This window comes from Lissotriton vulgaris, chromosome 4_1, assembly GCF_964263255.1.
Source record: "Lissotriton vulgaris chromosome 4_1, aLisVul1.2, whole genome shotgun sequence".
Lineage (NCBI taxonomy): Eukaryota > Metazoa > Chordata > Amphibia > Caudata > Salamandridae > Lissotriton > Lissotriton vulgaris.
In genome coordinates, this window is record NC_141691.1 from 1,443,405,099 (window position 1) to 1,443,424,786 (window position 19,688).

General features: G+C 42.9%; 1 pseudogene; it reads left to right on the plus strand.

The window, feature by feature from the left end:
* Nucleotides 1-10,126: 10,126 nt before the first annotated feature.
* Nucleotides 10,127-11,165, plus strand: LOC147724088 (28S ribosomal RNA; annotated as a pseudogene).
* The last annotated feature ends 8,523 nt before the right edge of the window (nucleotides 11,166-19,688 follow it).

The window sequence follows — 19,688 nt, forward strand, 5'->3', positions numbered from 1 at the left end:
AGGACTGTTAAAAGTATCCGAGATGAATAACAATATCCTGAAATTTCAAAAAGAACAGCTACATTTAATTTTGGGCAAGTTGAAACAAGTTCGAGAACATATGACATCTATAGTTAGACCAGTAGGCAGCGAAGATATAAACAGGGAGCTGGAAGAGCAAGCTACACATGTAGTAGGGGTTCACAGTGTATACATCTCAAAGTGCCCAATGCTTTTAATGAAATCTTGAGAGGCAAACAGTTACAGACAATATATACCTAGAGCGAGAAGGGTGGTTAAGAACATAAAAGGGAAGGAGAAATCATTAGGAAAAAAGAACAGTGCCAGCCTTAGGGATAGTGATAGAAGGAATAAGAAATTAGAAAATCTGCGTACAAAAAAGAATCCCCAGAAAACTCAGGAAAAGCTGAAGCACAGAATGAAGGAATAAAGGATGAAAATGAAAAAGGAAAGACAATATAATTAATATCAGAAAAGGATGAAAAAAGAGAGCTGGAGAAGTAGATTGCCAATAAGGTAAGACAATTGGTTGGAGCAAGGAATGATTATTGGGAACTCAACGGCATGGAGGAGGGAAATGAAAAAGGGAAGCACAGAAAAAAGAAATGGAGAATAACTCCTTGGACGCTCATGACGAGCTCAGCTCGTCATGGTGTACACCTCCATACACTCATGACGAGCTGAGCTCGTCATGAACAATGGGGAAACCAAAATCTCAGCACAGGAGGAAAATAACACTAGCATCGATGTGGTTAAAGAGGGGAAAAGTCTTTGGTTGTACTTGGAAGCACTAAACTATAGGTATGGGGGTAAAAGAGTAAGGAAATGACACCACTTTAATCGATCACAGCCATTGCTAACCTTCTCTAAATGTGCCAGCCTTTAAGGAATAGGGACAAATGACCTTCGGCAAGTAGCGTTCATTCAAAATAAAAACAGGAAGGAGGTCACCAACACCCTGGTGTACCCATGCTTAGTAAACTCTACATTAATAAAAGCAGAAAAGAAGTTACAGACGGAAGGAATAAGGTAGACCCTGACGCAGAACTACCTGCAGCAAATAATCAAAGATGATCATCCCAGTGCCACCATGCACGGCTAGGGCAAAGATAAATACGAATAATTGAACAGGAACTGGGTAGAAAGGAAGGTATGGAAATCATAGTAACCAGGGAGAGGATCGTAAAAGACTGGAGGGATGAAAGCTGTGGCAATATGTCCTTGAATTATACTACGCCAACCCAGAGAGAGGAGGGGTGGCTAAGTGAAATAGATTGGGATATTGGGACATCACAGATCCTAGGGATTCTTTCTTGGAATATTAATAGCTTTAGCAAAATATCAAAATCTAGAAACTTAAAAAAATAATAGATACCCACGAGATCATGTGTCTGCAAGAAACCTGGCTGTGCAATGTGAGCCCAATAATAAAAGGTTATCTCCCGGTTTATCGGTTTGCCACAAAAGGTCAGCAAGGACGACCTACACGGGGATAGTAACCCTAATATCAACTAGAATGGCAAGAAAGGTGCCACCACCATCAGAAATATGTAAATGGACGTTAGCATATAAGGTGGAACCTCAGTTCCATACTCAAGGAACGAAAAGCTAATAAAAGTTAGTGCCTACATACGGGGGCGATCTGAAGGGATATAGGCAGGAAATGGGAAGCATGAAAGAAGACATTTATCGACTGTGTGAAAGTTATCCGAAAGATATTCTTATATTGATGGGGGACTTGAATCACTGAATAAGCCCATTTAAAGTGGATAGAGAGAACAAAGAAATGCTAAAATCATTTAAAAATAGAGATGGCAACATTTCCAAGAACTGATGCATCAAATGAGATATAGCGCTGGGAAATGATTTAGGCTCTAACGGTCTAGTCCATTTAAATTGGTGTTTAGGTGAGGATTGCCCAGCACAACAGGCTTTTAAGAGTGGCCAACAGTTATGCCCAATTGATTATATGTATATGTATGCTTGAAACTTTGACAAAATAAGGGACTTCATAGTGGGCTCAGAAGAGGGAAGTGATCACCATCGACTGAAATTAAAACTGAGGAGAGGAAAAGTTATTCAAAGGGAAAAGGTGATCCCCATTAGGATAGATTATCCTAAATAGCTGACCACTTGATTAACTGAAGAGCATATTAAAACATTGTCAAAACTGCAGCAAAATATATTATTAAGTGACAACTTGAAGCCCAATCCGGAAGGGTATGAGAATACCATTGAACAGGTGCTACAATGCCTTAGAGTAGTCTTAAAAGGGAAGGGAAGAAGAAACTCAAAAATCCAGAATAATCAAAGCAATAAAAATAACTGCTTTACTGAGGAATGTAAGATTCGAAAGGTGCAGATAAGTAATGGGGAGAGAAACCTCAAAATAAGGTATGGCAAAGACAGACAAAATGCGCTGATGAAGGTAGGGCATAGGTATAAAAATGTGGTCAGAGACCAGAAAAGAGAACATAAAGAGAAATGCTGGAGAAGTATGATAGAGGCAATAGAAAGTAAAAACATAAAAAACATTTAGAAACTACAAGAGAGGTCAGAGAAAACCCAGGGACAAATGAACCAGGTGGTAGAAGAAGAAGCTTGGGCGGACCACTTGGAGGAAATATATGGTATAAAGGTGAAGACGGGGGAGAAGCAAGTAACTCCTTGGAAGAAGGTAGGCGAGGATATAAGATCTATGTTTACATTAAGTAACATTAGAAATCTTATCGCAAGATTAAACCTCACCCTAGCTGCTGGACCTCACAATATGTCTGCAAGAATTATAAAAACTCATCTGGATTGGTGGGCAGAGTTGTTGTATAGGTTGTTTGAGGGCATTTCGGAAACAGGGATTACACCTGAAAGTTGAAGAGGTGCAATTATCAGGCCGATACATAAAAAGTGAAATATAAAAAGCCTAAAAGATTATAGGCTGATTAATCTCCTGGATTTGGCACAAAGGGTGTTTGCAAAAGTTCTCCTAGGAATGTTAAAAGATTGGGCAGAACTTAATGACATAGTACCACCTGAACAGGGGAGTTTTAAGGAATGGCACTCGATAATCGAGCACTGTTTTTCGCTTTGTTCTATTGCATGCAAGTCTGTGTAGCAAAGGGGGAGCTTATTCTGCTGCTTTGTAGACTTTCGATCTGGTAGATAGAAAACTCCTGTGGGAGACTTTGGAAAAATTAGATATCCCAAAAGACCTATGAAGACTGATTCAGGAACTACATAGGAGCAACTGGGCCATGTGATTATGGATACTGCTGAACATTAACACAAAAAATACAAGTGAATAATGGGTTAAGACAGGGGTGTGTTTTAGCTCCTTTACTCTTCTCTATATTTGTTGTGGATCTACTAATGACCTTAGTTACCGGAAATGCTTTTAGCCCTATAATGAATGGTAACCATGTGGCATGTCTCCTGTATGCAGACCATCTTGTAATTTTAGACCAGACAGAAATAGGCCTGCAAAGAAAATTAGCCAAGTTTGAGGATTATTGTAGGTGGCAAAAAATGGTGGTATTTATGGATAAAGCTAGGGGGCATATTATCAAGCAATGGCGTTAAAATTATCATCTCTTTTGCGGCAGGAAACTGCAGCTAAAGCGGCGATAATGGTCTTGATAATATGCCTTTGTAAATTCCAATAGAAGCCCATGCTCTGGTGTTAACATGGGCTTCTATTGGAATTCTCAATGGCATATTATCAAGCCCATTATCGTCCTTTTAGCTGCAGTTTCCTGCCGCTGAAGCGGCGATAATTATAACGCCGTTCCTTGATTATATGCCCCTAGGATACTTTGCTTTGAAAAATCTAAAAGCAACTTTAATTGTAATCTAGGCGTGGAGTGTTTGGAACTTTTTAATGAATATAAATATCTTAGAGTCTGGTTTGAACGGTACTTGAAATGGAAAATTCATCTAGAGGCATTGAAGACCAGGGCTAATGCCTTGGTTAGTGGGGTGAAAAAAATGTATAAGGCCTCTGGAGAAATGTCATGTAGACCAGCCCTAAAAGCCTACATAGAAATGATCCTCCCGCAACTGCAATATGGGCTGAATTGCTATACATAAGTGGCAATAGCAGGTAGGATGTGAATGATGGGAAGTGCTTGAAGTACTTGCTTTTAATCACCAGCTCTGCCATGATACAAGCAATAGGATTGGAAAATGGCATGATTTCCTGGAATATTTTGGAATATTTTGGCTGCAAAAGCCTTAATAAGGTTCTGGGGAAAATGTTATGGGTTAATGGGGAGGAAGGAAAGAAACTTGCTCAGTGGTGCAAGAATGAAATTGTGCAAAGCAAACTCAAATGGGCTAGAAGGGCGAGGACCAACATGGTTGCAGTGTCTAAAGATATGCAAGTAAGGTTGCTTCTGCAAGCCCTACAGATTGACATTTCAAAAAGTGACTTGAAAGCGCTCGGCAAAGAACTGTCCTACAAAAGTGACAATCAATATTTAAAAGAGAAAAAATGGGTGCACTTTATGCTTAAGGCATGGCGGAATAATGTGAGTTACCACTCTGTGGATACCATACCTAACAAGCTGCCATGAAATGCAGTCATAAGAGTAAGAGTTGGTCTTAAGCCAGCGCAAGATAAAGATATGATAAAGCTAAAATGGTCAGTATAGGAGGGAATTTTTCTTTTGGGTTGAACACTAAATGTGACTAGTTGCATATTTGTTGGACTGCATAGCAATCGAACAACAGCGGAGACAGTGGTCACGCCCAATATTCCTGAAATATGGAATTATCTCTCAAGGGTATGTCACAGAATTTTTAACCAATATGTGTTTTTAGATGTAGCATGTGCTATTGGACGATTCATGAGAGCAGTAAGGGCAGTGCTTACAGAGAATTAGAAGGAGGGTTGATGTACCTTTCATGGGCACCTGCAGATTTTATTGGAACACATGTTTTATATAACAATTTTATATGGTCTTATTAGATGACATTTGCTTTTATATATGTATTTGTATTATATCTTAATGGTGTGCTGTTTAAAGGCCATTGGTTTACATAAAGATAATTTTGATTGATTCGTAGTAAAATTATTGTGGGGTGATGCAAGGCGGGATAGAGGAGGGAATAGTATAGAAAGGGTTATTTTGGAAATCACAGTAGTAGTATAATGTTTGGGATGAGTCATAGAGTGGAGGTAGAGGATATACTGAGAGCAGTATAGGGTGAAACATAGGGTAGTGCATTGCATTGTTTTTCTTTTTTTAACAGTAGGTGTAAAGTAATAAATATATAGATACATAAGTACATGGAAGGTATATGTGTATAGGGAAGGTAATATATTAAAATGTAAGTTGTATTTAACAAGCCCAGACTTTCAAGTGTTGCTGTACTTTAAGCTTATTTATTTGTGAGTGTTTTTTCTTTCCAATATTTCAATAGTCAAGCAATTGTAGATAACTATGTGTAACAGAATTTCCAAATTGTGATAGACAGATAAACGGAGAACCATAAGTATTTAATCAAATAACTTAGATTAAAACTATGCAGTGACCTATGTACATGTTAAGCATAGAATAATATAACCATAAATAATATGTACATATGCTAAGCAGACCTAAAGAATATCTATATATTAATAAACATAATTAATACATATATCTAGATACATATAATCAAATTAAATGCTTATATATGGAGAGATATGCTGTGTATTTGTGTTGGGGTATGTGGGTTATGTATGGTAGAACAAACTCTTATGGTGCGATTTTAAGGTGAAATGCTTATCTGGAGCGGAGGTTCCTTTCTTGAATGTATTTTGGTGATTTCATTCCTGATGAAAAATGGCCCTGATCCATGTATTACTTTGTGGGTGATACGAAGCAAGTTGAAAGTGGATCTTCTGGAAACCGGTAACCAATTTAGGGCTATCAAGGCAGGGAAGATGCAGGCTTGTGGATGTACATGTAGGAGTGATCTGGTAATAGAGATCTGAATCTGTTGTAGTCTTTTCATAATTGATAAAGATGATCCATGGTAGAGGACATTGTTGTAATCAAATTTAGACAGTACAAGAGAGATAGTAGCCGTGACCTTGTGTTTAAATCGCAGGTGGGGGAAAATACGTTGCAGAGTTTTCATATTAATGAGAGCAACAGTGGTCCCATGCATGGAGGAGTTTCAAGCACAAAATAAATATAGACACATTGGAAACTATATTATGTACTGACTTGCCCAGCCGGACAGAGGTCCAATTTTTACTTTAAATAACAAATGTTTAGAGAAGATACCTTCAAAAATTTCTTAGAGAGGTGCACAAGCCTGTACCCAAACATGTACAAATTGTCATAGTGAGCAGAGTGGACAGAAAGTAGAACAAGATTTTTAGGCAAAAGCTGTTGTTTTCTGTAGATATTACAATAACAGAATTTCCATTAACACCATTACTAGCCTTATAGTAATTAGTACATATCACAGTATTTGGTGTTTCAATTGTCAACGGCGTTTCGATCCCATTTAAAGAATCACAGGGATCATCATCAGGACTGAATATTGCCTAATTATTACAACCCATGATAGCCCTGAGGGACAGCCTGGGCACAGTTGGTGCCAGCCGGTTACAAAGTGAGCTGCAGCGCAAGGATGATGCGATCACTGTCGGAATTGGTGAAGTCGCGGTCCGTTTTTTGAGGGGCAATAATTTCAAAGTCGGACGGAGAACAATCTCCCCGTTTTTTGCAACGACGCGCCAGCAATGTGCTTGGTCGTGTGAGGAAGGAGCCTTAACAGTGGACTGCAGTAGCTTCCCAGGCCGGTGCCTGGGAAGCTACTGCAGTCCACTGTTAAGGCTCCTTCCTTGAAATTATTGCCCCTCAAAAAATGGAACGTGACTTCACCAATTCCGACAACTGTGCCCAGGCTATCCCTCAGGGCTATCATGGCTTGTAATAATTAGGCATTATTCAGTCCTGATGATGATCCCTGTGATTCTTTAAATGGGATCGAAATGCCGTCGACAATTGAAACACCATATACTGTGATATGTACTAATTACTATAAGGCTAGTAATGGTGGTAATGGAAATTCTGTTATTGTAATATCTACAGAAAACAACAGCTTTTGCCTAAAAATCTTGTTCTACTTTCTGTCCACTCTGCTCACTATGACAATTTGTACATGTTTGAGTACAGGCTTGTGCCCCTCTCTAAGAAATTGTTGAAGGTATCTTCTCTAAACATTTGTTATTTAAAGTAAAAATTGGACCTCTGTCCGGCTGGGCAAGTCAGTACATAATATACCGCCCGATTCATGAACCTAAATTGCGCTCGCAAGGGGCCGGATTCTGAGGATCCGGCCCTTTGCGAGAGCGATTTTTGCATTTGGGATTCAGCATCCCAAATGCAGAAAATCGCTAATTGCGATGTCGCAAATGTGCGAGGAATTACATTTAAGGAATCTCTATTAGAGATTCCTTAAATGCAATTCAACATCCAATTTAAATTTGCGAATTCGCAATTTCTTGCCGCAATTTACCGCGAGGTCAGACCTCGCGGTAAATTGCGAAAACTCAGAAAAATGCATTTAAATGCATTTTTCTGAGTCGCATGTTACACACACACATGTCCTTTGGACATGTGTGTGTGCAACACCTGTGTGAAATTTCATTTGAGGGGTGCTACAGGGTGTCCTGTGGACACCCCTGGCACCCTTCAAATCGCAATCTTATTTGCGATTAGCTAATTGCTAATCGCAAATAAGGAATACTCCCCATTCATTCCTATGGGCCTTTTGGCCCATAGGAATGAATGGCGAGTTAATCCTTATTTGCGATTAGCAATTTGCTAATCGCAAATAAGGAATCAGTAGGAATCGCATTTTATTATGCGATTCCTACATGATTACCGTTTTGCGAGTCCTTAATAGCGAATCGCTATGATTCGCTATTAGGGGCTCGCAAAACGGCCCGTTGATGAATCAGGCTGATAGTTTCAAATGTGTCTATATTTATTTTGTGCTTGAAACTCCTCTATGCATGGGACCACTGTTGCTCTCATTAATATGTTCCTCGAGGTCCTATGCTGACTCGATTGGGTGCCCTTGTTGTTTTTTATCAGCAGATTTTTCATAGTAATGAAACTTGATCTTGCTAATTCATCCTCTTGGGCATTCATTGGTAGCTTGGAGTCCATGGTAATTCCAAGATTTCTTACTTTCTTAGAAACTTTAGGAGTTTTTTCCAGATTTTCAGGCCTGGCGATGAGTGGGTCATAATTTTTCCAATCGCCACATGTGAGTATTTCCATTTTTGAAACAATCAATTTGAGATGGCTCAATGTCATCCACTGATCAACAGTTCTGAGGTAACTGAAAATGTGAGTATGTCCAGTGTCTTTTGGGCTGTCCAATTTAAGCATTATTTGAGCGTCATCTGTGGTTGTTATAGCATGTAAGATGAAATTAATTGATGATTGTCGGTAATGACTTCATGAAGATGTTAAAAAGCATGGGTGAGATGATAAAGCTCAAGGGACCCCTGCTTTTGGGAAGTACTGTTTGAGTGAGAAAGGGAGTAGACTAGATGATATTTGTTTTGTTTTGTCTTTCTGTTATGATGTGATCCTTCTAAGAGTAGAGTCATAGAGTCTTTGTATTAGAGTGTTATGGTCAACTGTGTCAAAGGCAGCTGAGAGGTCCAAGAGAAGCAGTGCAGCAACCCCGTTCCAATCTACGGTGTCCTTGGGGTCATTCCGAATGATGATGAGGGCAGATTCTATACCTCTTTCTGGACAAAATCCTACTTGGAAGTCAGAAAGTAGGGATTTATCGTCAATTAATTGTGATATCTGGGCAAATGCTACTCTCTCCATCAGTTTGCCCAGGAGAGGTCAATTTTAATTGGTCTGTAGTTGTTGGGGTCAAGCAGGTCTAGGTTAATTTTCATTAATAATGGGTGTATATATGCCTTTTTTAGGTCTTCTGGAAAGATTCCCGTAGTTAAGGAATTATTCATGATTCTTCTTACTAGTGTGGCAGCAGAGGTAGTTAGAAAAATGTACTTGAAGGTTTGTGGTGGACAAGGGCCAGAAGGGCTGCTGTCAGGCCTGCTCGATTTGACCAGATCCACAAATTCACTTTATGATATTTGTTTCTGGTGGTGATTGAGCTCTCAATTTGATATGAGAACTCACAAAATGCTCTTGAACAACCATTTGAAAGTAACATAAACTACTATCAGGATTTATTACAGGAAATCAAAACCCTCACAAACTGTTCCACTGTGAAATTTCATGGCTTTATCATAGGATGTCAGGGTATTTGGCCTCAATATAATGTTGTTCCGTAGCTGATCTTGGACTACAAATGTATTTTCCATTTAAGAAGAATGTTTGCCTGACTTCTTTAATTGACACTTTAAAAATGTGCCAAGTATTCATGGACTACTAATTATTTATCTTAACACTCAAATGTACACCGTATTACATCACACATATTTCATCTCTAGTATATATATTAGTATAATGTTTTAAATATATTTGTTTGTTTGATACTTAAAAGTTTATTAAAGTTAAATGATAGCATTAGAATTAGATAATGTTTATTCATTAGATGTAGTACTATAAGTGTTATATGTGTGAATTCAAATATACACTGATATATGATGATAATTGATCTGTGTGTTTATTCAGGATATATTTTAACTAATTACTTATATATAATACATATAATCAGTGTAGATCACATAAATGATTGTTAATAACATGCTAATCATACCGTACTTTGCATAGGACACTTGTTTCTGGATGACCCAGAAGTGAGGTAAGACACACGCAATTTATATAGTTAGAGAGGTACTGGAGAATGTACTGTCTGATATGTGATGCATGTTCCTGTGAAGAAAGCTTAAATTATATCTGTCCTCTGGAACCATTGTTGTGTTGTTGGAAGCAAGACCGATTTGACGCTGATGGGCAGTATTAATAACCCAGAATGAGCTACTGTGTGTTGGTACCAGAATGAGCCATCATATGTTGGTACAAGAACAACCAAATGCCTTTTCATCTAAATAGTGACATGCAAGAATGGACTGGCGAGATTCCTACTGTCCCTACCTACTATCTAGTGAAACCACAGCCAAGGAAATCGACTTCGGCAGAATCCGCAGGAAAAGAAGCCCCATTAAGTTTGACTCAAGTCTGGTACTGTGTAGAGACATGAGAGGTGTAGAATATGTGGGAGGCCCCTGGGCTGCCTGTGAAATACCACTACTGTTATCATGTGTTCATTTACCCAAGGAGGTTGGGGTGAGCATCATGGGACTCGTACTTCTGGCAACAAGCACCCAGCACCCCTCAGACGCAACCTGCTGTGGGGACAGTAGCAGGTGGGGAGTTTGACTGGGGTGGCACACCTGTCAAATGATAATAGCAAGTTTCCTAATCTGAGCTCAAGGAGGACAGAAACCTCCTGTGGAGAAGAAGGGCAAAAGCTCGCTTGATCTCGATTTTCAGTATGAACACAGACCATCATAGTGGGTCTGACGATCCTTCTGACTTTTGGGTTTCAAGCAGGATGTCATAAAAGTTACTCCAGGGAAAAGTATCTTGTGGCGGCAAGTGTTCATAGCGACATGGCTTTTTGATCCTTCGATTGTGGCTCTTCCTATCATTGTGAAGCAGAATTTACCAAGCGTTGGATTGTTGACCCACTAACAGGCAACGTGAGCTGTATTTAAGTCGTCAAGAGACAGGTTAGTTTTACCCTACTGATGATGTGTTGTTGCAATAGTAATCCTGCTCAGTATGAGACGAACCGCAGGTTCAGACATTTGGTATATGTGCTTCGCTTAGGAGTCAATGGGGCGAAGCTAACGTCTTTGGGACAATTGAACACCTCTAAGTCATATCCCCCCTAAACTGTAATACTGTAATATTAATGCAGTGCCATGGAGCCTCAGTTGGCCTGGGATAGTTGGCTTCTGGGCACGTAAATAGAATCATTTACTTGAAAACCTGAGCATGGATGGACCTGGGTTGCCTTCATCTCCCTCAGTGCACCGCATGATTATTAGGCATGGGGCATCTGGTGCTAAATCAATAGGAGACACCATGCATCTGGGTCAGGGTTTCTTAAGTAGCTTAGCAGTTACCTCACTGTGATCTATTAAGAGTCATCTTCTGAGCCAAGGTTTTGTCTCCGTTCATGGTCTCCCACTACTCCTGGGGGTCCCTCTGCCACCATCCTAGCAGGAGGGATGAGGAGTTGTTGCAGGCCCACTGGAGATTGCCTCCACCATGTGTACCTGGCAATAGGGACCTCCCTCTCCCACCTTATGCCACTGGATATATGGACGGAGGCATGTTTGCTTACATGTTAGCAGGGCGACCAGATGACTGAAGCAGGAACCCTACCCCACATAAGTTTCTGAGAGGCAAGTAACCCTGGGAAGGAGCCTCCTGAGTGCTGCCCTCAGGGTGCATGGCCACTCTTGTTATTAGACTGCTGTGTGCCTGAGGATTGGGGCTTGGAGCCTGGGCCATTCTTGTCGGCCTGGGGTCTGGGTCACTCTGGTTGACCTGGGTCATCTAGTCACTGGGTAGGCCGGGCCATCTGAGCACTCTGGTTGCTGGGCCATCCCTGGCCATCTGGTCACTGGATTGGCCTGGGCCAACTGGTCACAGGGCTGATCACCCAGATGGCCTGCGGGTGTGCTGGCCTGGGGCACTAACTCTGACTTTGTCTCCCCAAGCGCTCTGAAATTCCCCAATTTTAAAGGGGTGAATAGTTGAGGAAAGTTGGCTTCCATGGCAAGCCTGCTGAGGGGAGAGAGTGTGGGCTGCGCTTAACACTCCATGGCTCTAAAGACCTGAGCTCCAAGAAGTGGGAAGGCACCCACCCAAGGCAGTGCCTGAACCCACGGTATGGTGGCAACAGTCACTATTCAAGGCACAGTGGCAACTCACTGAGGAGTACTCTCTTGCCCACTTGGTTTAGGCCTAGAGTGGAAACCAGCCATGCATGAAGGCCCAGCCCCTGGGCGTAAACTTGGAAAACCAATCCGGGGGAGCTCCAAGAAGCTCTCAGCAGATGTCTGGGCCCAGTCTCGAATGATAGTGACTGTTGCTGTGCCCCACACCCCCTGGAAGTACCTTCGGCAGGCTCAGTGAGGTTTGCCGTTCTTCTAAGAATGAGCTGAATATGGCAAACGGGTAGAAACAGGCCCTTGAAGCCTCTTCTTCCTTCTCCAAGAGGGAGGAAGGGATGGAGGTTGTGGTCAATCCTTGGTCAGAATTCCAGCAGGACCTGAGCTCCATGCACCAGCCCTCCGTGCCGCAAAGCACATGGGGGAAGGCCTCCGTGGTCCCAGACTGGGCAGGTGCCTGGGGATACTCCAGACCGAATTCTGTTCAATTAAGCATAGTTGGGCCTATTTGGAGACTTTGGGTTGCTGGTTGGAAACACCGGACTGTAGCCCCGGTCAGGGCTTCCGATTCACAGAGCGGACAAGACTGCAGGGTCTGGGAACTATGTGGTGCAAGACTTCAATCCGTCCAAGGCTCTGGGCTACCTTCTCCAGCCTGCAGTGTCGTACAGTGCTGAGGGGAGAGAGTGTGGGATGTGCTTAACACTCCATGGCTCTAAAGACCTGAGCTCCAAGAAGGGGGAAGGCACCCACCCAAGGCAGTGCCTGAACCCACGGTATGGTGGCAACAGTCACTATCCAAGGCACAGTGGCAACTCACTGAGGAGTACTCTCTTGCCCACTTGGTTTAGGCCTAGAGTGGAAACCAGCCATGCATGAAGGCCCAGCCCCTGGGCGTAAACTTGGAAAACAAATCCGGGGGATCTCCAAGAAGCTCTCAGCAGATGTCTGGGCCCAGTCTCGAATGGTAGTGACTGTCGCTGTGCCCCACACGCCCTGGAAGTACCTTCGGCAGGCTCAGTGAGGTTTGCCGTTCTTCTAAGAATGAGCTGAATCTGGCAACGGGGTAGAAACAGGCCCTTGAAGCCCCTTCTTCCTTCTCCAGCAGGGAGGGAGGGAAGGGGGTTGTGGTTAATCCTCGGTCAGAATTCCAGCAGGACCTGAGCTCCATGCACCAGCCCTCGGTGCCACAAAGCACATGGGGGAAGGCCTCCATGGACCCGGACAGGGCAGCTGCCTGGGGATTCTCCTGACTGGATTCTGTTCAATTAAGCATAGTTGGGCCTATTTGGAGACTTTGGGTTGCTGGTTGGAAACACCTGAGTGTAGCCGGTCAGGGCTTCCGATTCACAGAGCGGACAAGACTGCCGGGTCAGGGAACTATCTGGTTCGAGACTTCAATCCATCCAAGGCTCTGGGCTACCTTCTCCAGCCTGCAGTGTCGTAAAGTGCCAGACTGGGCCCTGCACCATGGCTCTGGTGGGCCCTTGGATGGGAGCCCCTGCCCTGCAGCCCACATCATTGCAGAGCATCCATGAAAAGGTCCTGAGTAGCCCTTCCCGTGTGGCCAGGTCTCAGCATTTTTGATTCGGGCCTGGGGCGGGTGCCCCGATCCTTGGCTCTGTCTTGCAGCTTGCCGCATAGTGAAGAACCCTGGATTGGATCTCATAGGCCTGGGAGGCTTCCCTGGTTAGCCCAGTTCAGGAACTCAGACCTGGAGGCAGGTCAGAGTGCCGGCAAGCCCTTGGGTGGGAGCCCCCATCCTGGACTTCCTTCTGTGGCCTGCTGCATGGCAAAGGGCCCAAGACCGGGCCCACCAGGCCAGTGGATGCCTTCCCCTCCTGCCAAGGTTGAGGATCTGTGACTGGGCGCCGGGTCATTGCCCTTGGTAAGCCCTGGCAGGGTCCCCTTCCCTGCCCTACCACATGGCAATGCACCCAGGATCGGGAAAGGTGTCTCCAGGCCCTAGGTCTGAGCTCCGTCAGGACCCCTTCTGCAGCCCTGTGCCTGAACCCCAGATGTGGTACCAAGAACCCAGGCTGCAGAGTCCCTGTCCCCTCCAGGGGCAAGCAAAAGCCATTGCATTGAGGCACGGCACAAACGGAAGGCTGTACTTTAAACCCAGCCATCTTGTTACTTTGAGACCCACATTCATCTGTTAGGTTTATCCATGTGGTAGCCTCCCTAAACCCAAAAACTGTGCCAGTCACCATTGCAAGGGGGACTGTATAGGGAGTAAGTCACACTCTCCTATCCTAAATGTAAAAACACTGAAACAAATTAAATGTGCTCTCGCTTGCCATTCAGATGAAATACTTAGTCCTTAGGGGAGTAGAAAGACTGTTGAGGTTTTAGGTGCAACGGTGGGGCTGTAATGAACCGCGATGTACCCCAATATAGGCCTAGATAGTTGCACAAACCTTTACCTATATTTGTCCTACCATTGTTCTACATAACGGTTCTGGCGCTGACCTTTTACCGAGTTAGGTGCTGAATAAATGTTGTGTGGTTTTCTCCGAAAACTAGCCTAATTTATTATGCATGAGGATTCTAAGTATCACAGCAGGATTACCTTCTTCTGCATAATAACTCTGAAGGGTCACCACTATCGTCATCCTTGACCGACATGCCCACAGTACCATGACACATATAGGTAGAAACATTGAGGGTACCTTTTGCGTATATAAGCACCACATTTTTGCTGGGCAAACCAGAGAGGAAGAAACTTCCATGTTGACACGTGATGCTGAAGAACCTGCACACAGACACTCCAGCACACAGTGGTCTGACATCCCTCTCAGAGTGTCCAACTCGAGACCTACACAGGGTCTTTCACACTCTCAGATCAGGTAATGGGGTTGGCTCTTCCCTTGGCGGGATTCTGGGCTGTACATCTATATACAGTCTAGGTACATTTAGGTACATCTAGTTAGGGCTGCATTGTTGGAGTGCCCATTATTACTGTCATGTATTTATATGCCTGCATATATTCACTGTTTTAGCACTATGGTAGAATTCTACCTTATATTTACTCTGTTTGTGCTTATGACCATATATATATATCTGTTTCTGTCTAATGGATGTACCAGTGCACTTATTTTATGCTAGAATGACTCTGGTTCAATAAATACTTTTTGAAAACGTCCCCACCTTTTATTCCGTGTATCTCTCTGAGACAAAGTGAGCATGAGTAACTGAGTGAAAAGTACTGCACTGTTTCCACAATCCCTGAGGGGTTGGGGGTGTAATGTTCGATAGTTGCCTGAAACGATTCCCTCCTTGGTAAGGCTGTTGGACTTATAGTGCGACTGTGAGCTAGCTGGTCTGCAGACTTACATAGTCTTGGGGGTGTCTGGAATCAGTCTGAACATCAATCCTTTAGTCCAGAGGTCTCCAAACCGGTCCTGGAGGGCCAGATCCATGCCAGATTTTTAAAATTACTACATGTATCTCATTAGGGATATCCAAAAAATCTGGCATGGATCCGGCCCTCCAGGACCGGTTTGGAGACCCCTGCTTTAGTCTATGTTGTCTAAATGTGCAGGTCCTATATAGATTTGTAGGAACTAAACAACAGAGCCTGATGTTAGGATGGGCAAGATTCACCTCTTTATTTTATTAAAATTATATATTCCTGCCCCCAAGGGGGCTGAAAGACTGTTGTCCCATTTGCTTGGAAAGGCATAGCCATGCCCATGCTGGAAAGCCCCCACCCCTTTTTTTTTTTTTTAAACCTAAAGCCTAGTGAATTGCCTGCCGTCTTGGGGGGCAAGTTGGACGTAATTACCCCATATGCCTACCTTGGGGTAGCTGAAGTGGGGGCATAGCTTTGCTCATGGTGGGCAGCCCCCTCCTATATTTTATTTTATTTCCCTGGCATCTAGATTGCTTTCAACCCTCCCTGGGGAGCAGATCGGGGTAGTTACACCCATCTGCCCTCAGGCAGGATAGAAAGACTACGGCCCTGTTTATTAGGGGTGGGGGCATAGTCATGTCTATGCTGGACAGCCCTCTGCCCTATATTTACAAACAAATTCCTGGCATCTAGTGGCCTTTCTGCCCCTCCCTGGGAGCATATTAATATTGGGGGGGAATTACACCACTCTGCCCCCCCCCAGAGGTGGCAGTAAGACTGTTGCCTCATTTATTTGGGGTTAGGGCATAGCCATGTCCATGGTGAGCAGCCCCCACCCCTATATTTAAACAAGAACACATCCCTGCCATACCAATGGAATTCCTGCCCCCTGGGGGGCAGATCTGTAGTAATTGCCCCCAGCACCCCCAGGGTGGCTGAAAGAATAACATATATAAATTGTCATGGGGGAACCCAAGCCCTCACCAAGGAGCAGCTCACTCTATCCCTTGTGTCTAGTTGGTGGATCGCTGCTTAGGGATCGATATAGTGTGGCGATCCCCCTAGGGGGAAACAGCAATCACAACGCGGATTTTACTACGCACTACCATTACATCGCATGTGCTTTTACAACTCATGCGATGTAATGGCTATTCATGTCATAGTGAGGGAACTGAGGCTGTTTCCTCACAATGACGTACTCCGCTCCTCAGACGCTGCTGGAAGCAGGAGAGAGGAACCACAAGGAGAGTGAGGTAACGGGGTTTGCGCTTGGGGTGGGGGTTACTTCTGTTGTAGTGTTGTAATGTTTGTGTAGTGTTTGTGTACTCTAGTGTTTTAGGGTTTAGGGTAGTGTTGTAGTGTTTGAGTAGTGTTTTAGGGTTTAAGGTAGTGTTGTAGTGTTTGTGTAGTGTAGTGTTTTAGGGTTTAGGGTAGTGTTGTAGTGTTTGTGTAGTGTAGGGTTTTAGGGTTTAGGGTAGTGTTGTAGTGTTTTTGTAGTGATTTAGGGTTTAGGGTAGTGTTGTAGTGTCTGAGTAGTGTTTTAGGGTTTAGGGTAGTGTTGTAGTCTTTGTGTAGCCTTTTAGGGTTGAGGGTAGTGTTGTAGTGTTTGTGTAGTGTAGTGTTTTAGAGTTTTGGGTAGTGTTGTAGTGTTTGTGTAGTGTTTTAGGGTTTAGGATAGTGTTGTAGTGTTTGTGTAGTGTAGTGTTTTAGGGTTTAGGGTAGTGTTGTATAGTTTGTGTAGTGTAGTGGTTTAGGGTTTAGGGTAGTGTTGTAGTGTTTGAGTAGTGTAGTGTTTTAGGGTTTAGGGTAGTGTTGTAGTGCATGTATAGTGTAGTGTTTTAGGATAGTGTAGGGTGGGTCATGCAGGGTAGTGTAGTGTTATTGTAGGGTATGGACTGGGGGTCGGGGAGGGTTGTGCAGGGGTACTATATTAGTGTTTAGGTTAGGGTAGGGTAGAGGCACTTACCTTGCATACTTTTACCATGAGTATAGCTTTACCACGCATGCCTTTGCGTTATAATGGCATGCTTGGTAAAAGCATAGTTGTGGTAAATGTTTGCAATGTAATGTCATGTCGTTATCATTGAGATCGCGTAATAATACCTGCGTTGTAATGGCATGCGTGGTATTGGTATGTGATGTAATGACATACATCCTCCCCTAGGACAGATCTACTGGGAAGCAGGTACCAAATGAAAGGGGACATTCTCCCTTTTCCAATGATGACTCTTTCATGAGAATCAATGCTGGGTGGACTGAAATATAGCCTCAAGAACTGAATCAGTGAGGTAAAGTGAGCCCATCCACTCGTTTTACTTTCACTTTTACTGCAATGATGTCCGTGCACCCTGTGCACTGATCATATTTGTGGTAAAAAAAACAAAAATCTGACTGCTCAGGCAGCTCTTCCCAGAGCAGCCTAATGTAAAACAATAAACATAAAGAACTCCCTGTGGTGCAGAGCACCAGAGGGACCTTCAAATATATATTGCACTGTGTGCTGCAGAGCACCAGAGGAGCCTTTAAGTATATCATGCACTAGGAAGGTAGTGCAGCCGTCAGCCTCTGGCTGACTGCCACACTTAAAAGGTTATTAAAAATGTATTTTTACCCCTTCGCTGGCAGACCTTCCGACCCACCCATGCCATGCCTCTTTTTGACTATTTGGGGTAGTTGGCGCTTAGGCCTCAATAACTTTTTGTCCACATAAGGTATCTCCACCAAATTTGCATCCTTTTCTTCCAACATCCTGAGGATTTTTTTTTATTTAAAAAAAAATGTATTCATCATCATCATCATAAAGGGCATATTGGTACGATAAACATAAACTAAGCATTAGTGTAATCTTGAGCATCAGGCAGGAAGTCACATTAATATACACTAAAACTAAATAATATACATAAATGTAAAGAGTGTTAAGATATAAATACATTGAGCCAAATAGAAAACCTTATAGTAACATAATATGTACAAAGAAGTTTTGAGGAAGACATAATATTACATTTTAGACAAGTCAGCCTACTATATTCCATCCAAAGCCAATTGTCCCCATAGCGTCTCTAACTTGACCAGTGATCTGATTCCCCTTGCCTTTGCTAGGGCTGCTTCTAAACCATAAATATCCCTAATAATCGCCCAGCAATCTTCTGCCGTAGGTGGTGTGACAGAGGCCCACACCCTGGCAATAGCCAGCCTGGCGGCAGCCATCACGGTTATAAAGAGGCATGCTATTGCTGGAGCATTATCCTTAAATCCCAACATAATTTCAAGATCTATAAGCGGTTGATGCAGTCCTAGTTTAGAATAAAGTATTTGTTCAATTTTATTCCAGTATCCCCTTAATTTTGGGCATTCCATAAACATATGTTTCAAATTCGCCTCATATAACCCACATTTTGGGCACTTTACCTTATCCCCTGTCTTGTTTCCCTGAGCCCATTTAGCTATTCTTGCCGGGGTATAATATAACATACAAGTAGTACGCAATTGCTGGAGCTGCAAACTAACAGAATGAACCGAGTCCTTAACATTACATAAAACCTGTTCAATCATTCTCAGTGTAACATTTGTTCCCAATGTTTGTGTCCAATGTTCCGTCTAAAGCTGTGTAGATGAGCATGCATTAAGCTGATAATAGATTTAGACTTCCCCCCATAAACACAATCCCAGATATCTGATTTTTTAATTTCCTTTGCTTCCACATTGGACGCATGATAGTCTTTAATCTGCATATATTTAAACAAAAAGTGATCAGGGAGTTTATAAACTAGCTGTAAATCCTCAAATAGCTTGAGCCCTCTATCATTACATAGATCGCCCAGACTAGTTATTCCAAAGGTCGCCCAGGATTTACCTGCTTGATCGTTAAACACAACAGGAAAGAAGGGATTGCCCCATATCGGGTAGTTTTTATGAAATGCCAGTAAATTGCACCTTATAGCCATTGCCTGCCAGATATGTACAATATCTTCAATGGTCTTAAATTTTACCCATTTGTAAAAATGTGGGTCTCTGATTCCATAGAAAAATTTATCTCTCTGATTTCCTAGCATGAGTGTAAATATAGAGTCGTTCTCGCCTAAACTGAGGAAAGCCCAGAAGTGGAGTTTAAAAGACCAAGTCCACCTTGTTCAAATCCAGCTTTGAGCAGCTCAATCGCTCTTCTAGAATTTGTGTAACCCCAAATAAAGCTACTGAAAGCGCCTTCGAGTTTTTTGAATAATATATCAGGGATTTTCAGAGGGATAGAGCTGAATAAAAATAAGAATTTGGGTAAGATTTTCATTTTTATCAAATTGCATCTGCCTAGCAATCCTATAGGGAGCCTGTGCCAAATTTTTAGCAATTTAATCGTTTCTTTTAGAAGGAGTTCATAATTTAAATCGATGATCTGGTTAATCTTCGCTGCTAGCTTTACACCCCAAAAGGTCACCTCAG